At 39.1% G+C, this 12,298-nt stretch overlaps 1 long non-coding RNA gene across 1 annotated transcript in view; it reads right to left on the reverse strand.

Annotated features, from left to right (window-relative positions):
- Nucleotides 1–10,846: 10,846 nt before the first annotated feature.
- The window catches only part of LOC132524708 (uncharacterized), a 437,056-nt gene continuing 435,604 nt past the window's right edge, over nt 10,847–12,298 (reverse strand). The window contains exon 8 of the long non-coding RNA XR_009541987.1: nt 10,847–11,007. This is a non-coding gene — a long non-coding RNA (uncharacterized LOC132524708). The remainder of the gene's footprint in view (nt 11,008–12,298) is intronic.

Genomic DNA, 12,298 nt, shown 5'->3' on the forward strand with positions numbered 1-12,298 from the left:
CAGCCCCTGACAACAAAGAATTATCTTATTCAAAGTGCCAGAGTTGAGAAACGCTGCTCTAAGGGAATATTTAAAATTGTGAGTACACATTTTTAAATAATGAAACATATTAAATTTATAAAATAGGATTGAGAAAAATATGGATTTACTTATGCCTACAGCATGGACTTTACTTTTGACCCGCAAAGTTTGTCTTACATTGATGAATAGCCTGATGATATTGCATTGTAGTCAATGTCTTCATCTGCTTGAGCTGCTATAACAAAAATACCATGGACTGGGTGGCTTAAACAACAGACATTTATTTCTCATAGTTCTGGGGTCTGGGAAGTCCAAGATCAAGGTGCCAGCAGATTCAGTCATAAGTATGAGACCCTACCTCCAAATACCTATACATTGGGGATTAGGATTTCAACGTATGAATTTTGGGGGGAAGCAAACATTCAGCCCATAACAGTCAACAAAATAAATCTGCTTTTATTACTTAAATCTAGACAAGGACAGACAGTATCATAATTTCAGTGGAAAAAATCTGTAAATTACATTAAATGAGCTTATTGAAAAAAATCTCTTTCAAGTGTTAGCACTATGCTGTTACACTTCATATTCCACATTTCCATTTTCTTTACACATGTCCCTGCATCATTGAAGGTGTTACGATACAGAGGAAGAACTAGGCCCGGAAGGCAGAAAACCTGGGCTGCAGTCTGGACTGGGCTAAGCACGTTAAGGTACCTTGGGTGAGTCCGACTCACAAGATTTCATGAGTCAAATGGAGACACTAATGAAATAATAGACATGAAAACCCTTTTGTAAACAGTGAAGCTCTGTACAAACGCGAGGGGTTTTCATTATCACTCACATTGAGCTAATTAAGGAGGAGATTGAGACATCTTGAAGGCTCTTTCTCAGCCTTGACTACTCCCCTCCCCCACTTTTGGAAAAGGATGTTCCAGCCACTGAAGGGACCCAACGTGATGCGGGCCTTTCTGCAGTTTTCCCAGCCCCTGTCCTCTGGCTTTGTCACTACACTTGGGTTCTCCCAGACATACATAGGATTTTTCCCAGTTTTTATGAGACTCTGGTTAAATTTAGGATAAACCAGTCTGCAGTGCAGCAACTGCACTATTTGACTGGGCTTGGGTCCTCATAAAGGGAAAGAGGGCTGGTCTGGGGCAAGAATTCTGCTCCAGGAGTGTTTCAAGGTCAGAAGTGTAAGAGGGCTAAGAATATGTTCTAGGTCCAAATGTGACACATTCACAGGCAGACACTCAATTGAGAGCCCTCACAGAGTGACACAAGTGCCTCAGGAACTGTCCATTTGTTCATTAATGAAGCTGGGGTAGATGTGAGAAGCAGCTTGGGATGGGATGCTTTGTGTCCTGAAGGCAGACAGATTGGGGTCATTTGGCACTGGAAGAGGTGAAAAAGAAAGGGATATAATGAAAACCAAAGTCAGCTAATCTTTCTTGGAGCTAGCTCTCATGGGAGTCAGTAAAGTGTTAGCTGAATGGACACATCTCTCAAATAGGGCCATAATCCTGGACTGGAAATATGACCTTTCATCTTCCTCTTTTTCAAAAAAAAAATCAATTTCAAGGTAATAGGGACTTGGACGCAAAGAAGTTTAATGTCATCTTGGAAAGAATTTTGGATTTGCAAGACGTGGTTTGAATCTCAACGAGCTCTTAGCCTCAGATCCATTCATCTAAAATGGTGATACTAACAACTTTTTACTAATTCATATGGTTGTTGGGAGGATTAAAGAAATACAGTATATAATGGCATTTGTAGCACTAGAGAGTCATCTACAGATCTTAGTCTTCCTCCCCTCACTGTATATTTCTTTTCTCTCTTCCTCTTCTACCTAATATTCTCCCCTACCCTGCTTCCTCTCCTTGCTCTTCTCACCCATATGCCCTCCCCTTCCCTTCCTCCTCCTACAACTCACCATTATTGCTGATGGAAATTGAAAATGCAGACTAATGCCATATTGTTCCTGCATCCTCTTTTCAGGCTAAGCATGTTTTACAAGACTTATTCAGATAAAGATTAAGTTCATGGGCAATCTTAAGGTTAAATGACACAAATAATGTTCCGTATATTAGTGATATTGCTCTTAAAGCATAAGTGCATTTCTATGCATTCATGCCCACCTTGGGATATACTGTTTCAAATTCAATTTCTTTATGGCTGCTAACAATTCTGACCTAACTGGTAGGTTGTACACTTGGGTAACATGGCAGCAGTTCTTCAAGGCTACTCTAAATCATGACCAGGAAGAGAATCATAATTTCCTTTCAGAAATAAACTCTTCTACAGACTGATAACTAACTGAAGAATTGCAGGAGTCCTTTGTTTGTCCTGTTGACTATATTGCCAAAGGGAGCTTGTTCAATAGTGTTATGAAAATGCTCCTTTGATACTATTGGAACATACTGAATATATTTTGATGCTTGAAGTGTAGCAGGGTTGAGGGCTTATATCAAAGCAGTTGATTGGTCATTTCTTTATTTCCTTGTATAGAAGGCAGCTAGCCATTTTGGTGCCTTGGTGACGCCTGAGGATCTAGTATATCAGTTTTTCTAATGCTGCTGTAACAAATTACCACAAACTTGAAAAACACAAATGTACTGTCTTACAATTCCGTAAGTCAGAGTATGACATCGGTGTCACTGGGCTAAAATCAAGGTCTTGCACGGCTATGTTTCCTTCAGTAGGCTCTAGGGGAAAATCTGTTTTCCTGCCTTTTCCACTTCTAGAGGCTGCTCCCCATGGCTCTTGGGCCCCTTACCCCATACTCAAACCAGCAACATGGATCAGGTCTTTTTTCTCACTGTCTGATTCTCTCCAGCTGGGACTGGTCCCCTGCTTTCAAGGACACATATGATTAGATCAATGCAGGACAATGCTCCAAGAATTAGAGCGTGGACATTTTGAGGGGATCATTTTTCTACCTGCCACATTTATGTTTAGCTGTTGGAAATAGCTAGAGGATCTTTTTTTTTTTTTTTTAAGAAGTATTCCCATCACATTCTCATTCTTTACAATTCCATTTTTTAGAAACTGGCTTCCTGAATTTCTTCTGTTCTCCATTTTGTTCTCTCAAAGTATGTTTCTGTCAACAGTCAATTCCTCATTGATTTCCCCTCTCCCTTCACCCCATTTTCTGTTAAGTGGTCTGCACATCGGTCCTAATCCTCTAACTCTACCAGATTTCTTTATATTCCAGATGTCATCTTTCTTCTTCTTTCTGCTACAGATCCTCTTCTTTGCTACCCACCCTATATGTCTTTTCAATACATTTCTCTCTAGATTCATGGTGTGTGTCTGTCCCAGAAATAGGTCAGAAAGAGACAGTGATTGACTAATGTCGAACATTTTCTTCCAAGTGAAGAATAATATAATCCCACTATTTTTTAAATTACAAGTGATATAACTCTATGGTTTCCATCAGAAACACACCAGTCAAGTGACTGTATTTTTGCCCTTCGGTGAAGGGCTGGATGTGAGAAATAGTTTACCTAGTTAACCTCATCTCTGATTTATTCGATCTGTATTTCTAGCTGTGACTATAGATTTTAATTCTTTATGAAGTTATCACCATGTTCATAGAGAAAATTTTTTCTCATCATCTTTAATTTAAACACTTTGTTGAAAAAGAAAAATCTCAATTGCCTGGGTTGCATTTTATACAAATTCAGGTAATGAGTACGCCTGTCCTAGTTTAAAGTGTTATGTTGACATTTTTGGAGAAGAAATTTTTCTAGCATTACAAATGCATCCTTAAAAATGTTCTCTAAAATGTAATTTTTAGTCTATGTTAGAAACCAACTGCAAGATTTTTTTTCTATCTAGACTGTTATGGCTAAAAGTACATATTTTCCTCCCATATATATATATATATATACACACACACATATATATATATATACACACACATATATATATGCTAAAAGTACATATTTTCCTCCCATATAAATATGTCTGAAAAATACGCCTTTTTCAGCAACTTATTTAAGAAGAAGGATTTCAAATGTTCATAGCTATCCCCAAATATGCATTATTTGCAAGCATCTGAATTTGCAGGGATTATATAGAGAGAATTTCTAGAAATCAGTAATGAGTTAGCACATACAAAGTTATCATCAAATACCTCTATCATATATTCTCTTTTAAAATTTACACCATTCATCCTCTCTATAACTTTTTTTTCCCAAGTAGGGATAATTTTCAGTAACAGACCAAAGCTCATTTGAATGCAGTAATGGTTCTATAAATAAAGATGTTTTTAATAATATACAGCTTCATTAGAGTCAAGTTGAATTAATATAGGAGGTATAGGGTGTGTTTGAAGATCTCAGATAAAGCAAGTTATAATGAAAACTCATTCAATGCTAACTAAAAAAAAAAACATATGACCCTCGAAATATATTTATCGGAGGTGGCAATGGATTACGAGGAATTCTTAAAATTGAGTGTAGAGTAGAATCACTTGAGGAGCTTATTAAGTATGAGGATTTCTGGCCTCATTTTAAGAGACTCTGATTTTGTTTGCCGGGGCGAGGATGGGGTCCAGAAAGTTCCATTCTGGTGTTTCTGACGCTGGTGGTTTTTGAGGCATTTTTTGAAACATTGGGTTAGGTAAAGTTAAAGAAGTGAGTAAAGGACCAATAGTGCTCAGCCCAGGAAGAGAAATGGCTTAAAGAAGGAACACAATAGCAGACCCAAGTAGAGACAGTGGGACCCTGGATGGAACCGGTCACCGCAAAAACGAAGTGGCAGTGCCAGTAGGACCCTCTCTCTGGTCCACCAGCCTTTCCTCAGTTTTTGATAGGGACAACTGATGTTTCTCAAGCTTGTATGAAGGGTTTAGCAAACACAACTTCAAGACAAGCCCCTAGCCCTTCTTCCTATCTACAAACCTCCTTTTATAAAGACAGTGTGGAAACTTCACTGGACTCAGAGCCTGAAAAGTATAAGAACTAGCTTTTTAGAACTCTCAGTAGGGAGTCGACCTATCCTGCCTGTCTTTATCCCTAAAGATCTAAATTAAGAACAGCCAGGTGTCAGCCTGGTGTGCCCAATGGGCCCTTCGCCAAGGCCAGGTCTAAAATTCTTTTAAGTTTTTAAAAAAGGATAGGGCTCGGGCTTCCCTGGTGGTGCAGTGGTTGAGAGTCCGCCTGCCTATGCAGGGGACACAGGTTCGTGCCCCGGTCCGGGAAGATCCCACATGCCGCGGAGCGGCTGGGCCCGTGAGCCATGGCCGCTGAGCCTGCGCGTCCGGAGCCCGTGCTCCGCAACGGGAGAGGCCACAACAGTGAGAGGCCCACGTACCGCAAAAAAAAAAAAAAAAAAAAAAAAAAAGAGGATAGGGCTCTAATTCCATAACTACAGGTTAACTTAGAGATATCCTTATAGTTAGAAGACTTTCAGAGTCCAATCAGTTCACTGATCACGAGGTAGGGAAGGAGAAGTGTATAGATTCTCTCTTGCTTACATACAGCATCTGACAGCGACACAGAGAAGGAAACCGTGCAGCAGGTGGAGGATTGATGGGCAGGCAGAGGAGGGATGTCAAAAGGTTCTGGTTCCCCCCAGGCTGGGCCTCTTCGCTTTCAGCAAGGCAGCCATTGGCAGAAGCTGAGCATGGAGGCCTCTCAGGCAACTCAGCTTCCCATCGGTTCTCATTTTGCTTGTTTAGGTTTTTAGTACAACTGACGTCTTAGAAGGCGCTTCCTTTCCAGGGAATTCACTAATCAAGGTAATACTCTATTCGTTTCCATAAACAAAGCCTTATGAAAGAGCAATTCATTCATTAACTAAGAAATGTGATCATTTCCACTGTTGTACTCAAGTGCTTCAAAGCACCATTGTTGTTCACATCAATTAATCTAGGTAACTGGGAAATGTGAGTAACACAGGACTAAAATATATTCCAACTGATTTTACAAGACTTAAAAAAAGACAAAAAAAAAAACCCTAAGGTATCTAAACTCATGTTATCTTAAGCATGTTAAGAACTTGCTTCATAGGGAAGAATAATCACAGTTACAGAGGAGAGGATGGCCACTTCATTTTAGAATGAAGTAATTTTACTCCATAGAACTTACTGGAGCTTGGAAAGTTTCAAGTAGCTTCTTCCTTTGTGCTAGGAATATACTGGGAAGAAATACCTCCTCCAGGAAGGGTGAATGCCACATTAGCATCGAGCTAGGGAATATGGGAAACAATTTTTAAATTTTATTTACTTATTTATTTATATTTTCTTTTGGCTCACTGGGTTTGTGCCCGGACTTTTCTCTAGTTGTGACAAGCAGGGGCTACTCTTTGTTGCGGTGCGCGGGCTTCTCATTGTCGTGGTTTCTCTTGTTGCGGAGCACAGGCTCTAGGCGTGTGGGCTTCAGTAGTTGTGGTGCGTGGGCTCAGTAGTTGTGGCTCGCGGGCTCTAGAGAGCAGGCTCAGTAGCTGTAGCGCACGGGCTTAGTTACTCCGTGGCATATGGGATCTTCCTGGAGCAGGAATTGAACCCGTGTCCCCTGCATTGGCAGGCGGATGCTTAACCACTGTGCCACCAGGGAAGCCCCCGGAAATTTTTTGATGAACATTTTTATTATTAAAATGTTTTTGTGGTCTAAGATGGATATTAAATTTCAAAAATAAATATTAGATCTAATTAATTACCTATACATAGTTTTAATACTTGATTCAAGGGACAGCTCATGACTAAGAAGAAAAAAAAGAGTCATTTAACAGCCATCCTTTCCAAATAACAAATTGTATACATTTCAAGGGTACATGTGGTTATGAGGTTTTTAAAGAAACTTACAACAGAAAGTGCCTGAATAAATAGAGATGGTTAAAGTGATCATCGATTAAAGACTTTTACAGGAAAATAAAATTGATCTGTCTCCTACACATTCCACCTGCTCCAACTAATTCTTCCAGTCTTTTTCTATTGAGATGTAATTCACATACCATAAAATTTACCCTTTTAAAAAGTATAAAGTTCAGTGGATTTTGGTATTTCTCAAAGTTATACAACCTCAATTTTGCCTCTTTCAATATTTTGAAATTGATTCAATGGTAAAAAAGGAAGGAAGTTCATGATAGTTTTCATACCTCAGAATAAACTGAAAAAGGAAAGTGACTCTAGAACTAGTTCATAGCTTACTTATTTCTTTATATATAACTCTATTAATAAAATGATGCATATAGCTTATCAAAATGTATATTAAAACATAAATGTAGAAAAATATAAAACATTACTATCCAATAATAGAACTTACTATATTGGGTGAGTAGAAACTTTTAATATGCAATGGGTGTATTATAAGGTTTTGTACACTCACCGGAGGAGGATTAAATTTTTGTCTTTGACCTTCCTAGGAGCCAGAGTAAAGTGATAAACTGTAAAATTCATAATGCTCATACAGTTAAAAACAAGATAGAATCCATTACTGACTACCATAGAGTCATTATCTATTCTCGGCATGAGCCCTCCAATGTCAAGGAGATGCTGAATCCTGATGCAGTCCCTCCCGTTGCTGACTACTCCAGATGGTAGAAGAGCTAACACCTGCCTCTAAGTTCCTTCTGCCCAGCAAAGCCTTATCTACACTCTCTCTTTGTCCTGCCCTCCTTTTCCGCTGAGGAAATTCAAACAGCAGTCTTCAAGGCCAAAGTCATATGTGATTTTTTTCTTGGTAGGTCCTTAATACCCCCAGACAGAATTAATTTTCCTTTATGGACGTGATTCGTTTCGGTGTTGGTCTTCCCCGGTGGACAGTGATGGGCTTCACAGGAGGGAAGTGTCTTCATTTTCACATCCCCAGTGCCTGGCACAAAGCAGGTACTCAGCAAAGGGTGGTGTGTCAGGTTGATTTTGTCAGTCACTCCTGACTTCTCACCCTGCCGTGGATGCACATTGGTTTGTCACTGTCCCTCTTTAGAAGTGATCCCAGAATGAAAAAAACCTTTTCCAGATTTTAGCCCTTCGGTGTACAGAGTGCCCATCGGCTCTGGAAACCGGGTTTTACTTGGCTTTCACTTTCTAATCTAAATGTAAGCCTTTATTTGTATCCCTGATAAATGTAATCTTGTTTCCTGCAGGAAAAGATAACTTTATCTTGCCAGACCAAAACGAAAAATCTCAGTTTTAATTCTGTCATCTGTCACATCTACTCTATCAACCAGTTTGAAGTCATCTGTGTATGGGAGGATAATGTGAAATATGTGCATTAGCCTTTTTAATGCAATTGTGTATTTAGTGCCAAAGAAAAAAATATCCAGTATGTCTAATTATTTATTGGGAAGTTTTTATTCTTCTAATTCAAGATTCTAAAAAACTACATTCCTCTCTCCCTCCACCCATCACCAAAGCTTTAGATAGCTCTGGAAAAATATGTCATCATTTAATATATATGTCCTCTGCCTAATATCTCCCTGACGCCTACAGACTTTCTATGTGTCCCAGCTATGCACTCCAATAGCATCCTGTACATTCACTAACACAGAGCTCATCACATCTCACGTCATAGTTTGTATCACTGTCTCTATCCCTTACCAGTCTACAGTCTCAATATTTATATTTTACTCAATATCTCAATTGCTTAGCACACTGCCTGACTAAAATTTTATTTGAATCAAATCTACTTTAGACCAATTATATAATATTTACAAATACTATATTCTTTTGTGTGGTTCCATCACTGGATCAGTCACTAACAAGAGGGGGTATGCTATCTCAAAATAACAAGAGACATTATTTCAGGGAAGGTAAAGCAATTGGCAGATCAGATTATTTCTCTAATAACAGCATTTCCGGTTGCCATAAGCTAATCAAATAATGACTTAAATTCAGCAAAATTTAAAACCTCCTAAAATATGGAATATAATAATTGATCAATAAACAAAATGTCAATTTGGAATTTAAGCATATTTGTTGCCCTGAAATGTCTACACAACTGTAGGCTGCAATGCTGAATTTCAAAGTTGGGGCATCTTAGGTACTATTCAAGGGGTTTTAGCTAACTGATGAGACAAACTTCTGGAACGCCAAAGCAGAAAAATGTAAAACGTGGAAAACTACCCAAACTGAAGTTTTTCAGGTATGATTTACTTCTTAACATAAAGCAGCCCTAATGAAAAGTAAGCTTTCCGTTAGCAGATGCTAAAGAGACAAAAATACTGTTCTTGTCTGCTCTCTTTCCCTTTGGTCAGCTATCAGTTGTCATGAAAAAGAAAATACATCGCTATTTCCCAAACCCAATATTTTTAATATCTTGACATCTATATTCATGTTGTTAAAAAGTTAATAATATGAAGAATTTATTATAAATTCTCAGTTGTGTTTTCAGAACCAGAACCTCAATTATTAAGGATTCATATGCATGTGGTGCTGAGTCTGTGCTATGACATGATCCTGTTCTCTATTACTTTACAGTTGAAAAGAGATGTCATTTGACAAGAAAGATATTTCGCCGTACTTTCTTCCACCACCATAAAAAAATAATAAAAAGTATGAGAATTAACAAAATGAACAAACGTTACACTAATAAAAAACCACAGGGCTTGGAAAACTGTCAAGAAAAGGTGGGACAGGGAGGGAAACAAATGAGAAAAAAGGTAAAGAGAAAGGGGACCAAGGGTTTAAATAGATTAAGAAATACTTGCATATGGCAAATAAGATCACACTGCATAGCTAGAGCACCATCGGGATTTTGTTTTAATGAGAACCAAGACACCTCCTGGAAAACAGCTCATCTTAGGCTGAGAGTCAAATCCTCCAGCTTGGTGGAAAACTAGTGCCAGAGTTTCTGGAGTGGGACATATAAGTGTACTGCCCTTGGATGGATCCCCATGTAATCCTCCCTAAAGCCTACCAAGAAGGAAGCCCGAGAATGAACACTAAGAGTGCTGTTTTCATTTAAAAGCTGTGAAAGACACTAGTATCACGTTTCCCCACTGCATTGACAGAGCATTACCATGAAGGGGGTGCCCTACGCACTGGAGATGTTCAGCGCGACTTCATGTTGCTGAAAGGGTTGGCTCTTTGGCCACTTGTCAATTTGGTTCACTTAGAGCTATCATGTTACAGCAGCATCAGTGCAGGTGGAACTGACTGGTTTTGACATTAAATGGAAGTGGCCCAGTGCCAATGGGGCAGCAGAGGGGTTGTAGGAAAGTTTCATAGAAGTTCTGTGAATGCTGCAAGATGCAGAAGCACATCTCAGGAAGAGGAAAATGGTGGGCATCTTACAAGAGCAGTGAAGGTCATGGTCTTGAGTACATGTGAGACACCTTTCAGAGCTCTTGAAATTCCTGGGTGAGAGTGAATTTTGAAAATGGACTGAAAGAGTTAACATACGTAAGTCTAGAGTGTGAGTATGAATAGGTAACAGGTAATTTGTCATCCAAACAGGGATGACTTTGAGAATGAAGGGTATGTTGCTAATTATGCCAAGACAACAGATGTAAAATAAGACCATCCTGGACAAATTGCAAGGTACAGTCACATGTAGCTCCTCCTAGGAACTGTCACTTCCACTCTTTTAGTTTTGTAATGTTTGCAGTTTTACCCTAAACATGTATTTTTTTAAATCAGAAAAATATATAAAATTATATAACTTACACATCTAAATGAAGTAAGGGGAATGAGGTCTCACAAGAGTGACAGGGCAAAGATAGAAGCATAATACTTACATTGTTATGTTGACCCCAGTACCCCACTTCCTGACACCACATTACAGTCTAGAAAATTATGTCTGTAAAATTATTGTGTGTCAATTATTCTTCACCCTCTGGCAAACCCAAAGTGGCCTACCTTGCTTAGAATGGTCACACTGTCCCAGCAGTCATGGTATATGCCTCACTTCCACTTTTTGATTTTACTCTCTGCTTTGTCTTCTCCTTGGGGTAGTTGTCTTTTAAGGTCCAAAAGGATGTTTTTATGGGGGTCCAGTTTAGAAACACAATGCTTCTGATCATAGCTGGCCCACATCAGTCCTGTCAAGACATTAATGGTAGAAAACTTCTTTAGAGTGCCCAGGAGATCAGGATCCTAATTTACTTTGTTCCTAATTCACAAAGTTGACTTCTTTTTTTTTAAACTAGGTTGACGTTTTCTCTTTCGTGAGTTCTAACATGTAGCTAGAAGTTTCCACTGCAAAGTGTACTTGTTTGGCTTAAACTCTTTTCAAGTGACTTTTATAATTTTAAAAAAATTTTGGCGTTGGAAATTGAACTATTCCTCCATCCATAGGGCCGGTACGGATAGAACTATGCAGTCTTCTGCCATTGTCCCAGCCCATTTCCTTGAACAACTGCCTTTATGAGGGAGATGAGATGTGGCGACTTAGCTCCCTACTGCTCCCAGACATGCAAATAAAGCTGGAGTTGAATCTGTATATGAGAGCATGTGGGCTGCCAGTCCACTGACTCTGAGTCTGATGTATTAACCTATCATCAGTAATCGGGATTGATATCATCTGCCCAGGGATGCTGTTCTCTTGGTGAGGAGATGGCAAAGTTCTGAGAGAAGGGGCCACAGGGCAGGTAAATTTGATAATGGGGCACAGAGAGCATCAGAGCATGGGACAGTGTCCAGGAAGGGGTAGTCCCATCCTGCCAGGGGGAGTATGGTAAGCAGACAGCCACTGGGTGGCTAAGATTGAGGGGCTGGGGGAGCAGGATGTGAGCAGAACAGGTAGGGGGCCCCTATTACCAAAATATCTATTGTCTACCTGGGAACAAATCATGTTACAAAGATGAGAAGGTCAGCATTATTCTCAGGAGGTTTTCAACGTAAGGATACTGTTCATGGTACTCTCTGGTTGGGTTACATGTATGTAAGACTCAGGTCAGTTGTAGAAGGTTAAGTTGGGTTGGAATTTATACTATTTGTGCACTTGATAATAATAATTCTTATACTTCACATGTGTATAATGCAATGTATATATTATATATATTATGTATATAATCTATTTGGTCACAATAACTCTGTGAGCTACGTAGGGCATGTAATATTAACTCTATTTAATACATGAAGAAACTATGGCACAAAGCATTAAGATGCAAGGAGAGTGGTAGAAGTCCCCGGAGATGGGGCTTCAAAACATGGTTTTCTGACTTCAGATTCAAAGATAATTTTTAAACCATACTTGGCTGCCTCTCAACCACAAATTAATTGGTAGCATCTGGCAAGCTGAAAAACAAAATTGTTTTGAGTATTTTTTCTTTTTGCCATTAAATAGAAAAACCTTCTGGGTTCTACCAGCTTGTTCTCTATTAAATATAC

The sequence above is a fragment of the Lagenorhynchus albirostris genome, chromosome 8 (genome assembly GCF_949774975.1).
Source record: "Lagenorhynchus albirostris chromosome 8, mLagAlb1.1, whole genome shotgun sequence".
Classification (NCBI taxonomy): Eukaryota; Metazoa; Chordata; class Mammalia; order Artiodactyla; family Delphinidae; genus Lagenorhynchus; species Lagenorhynchus albirostris.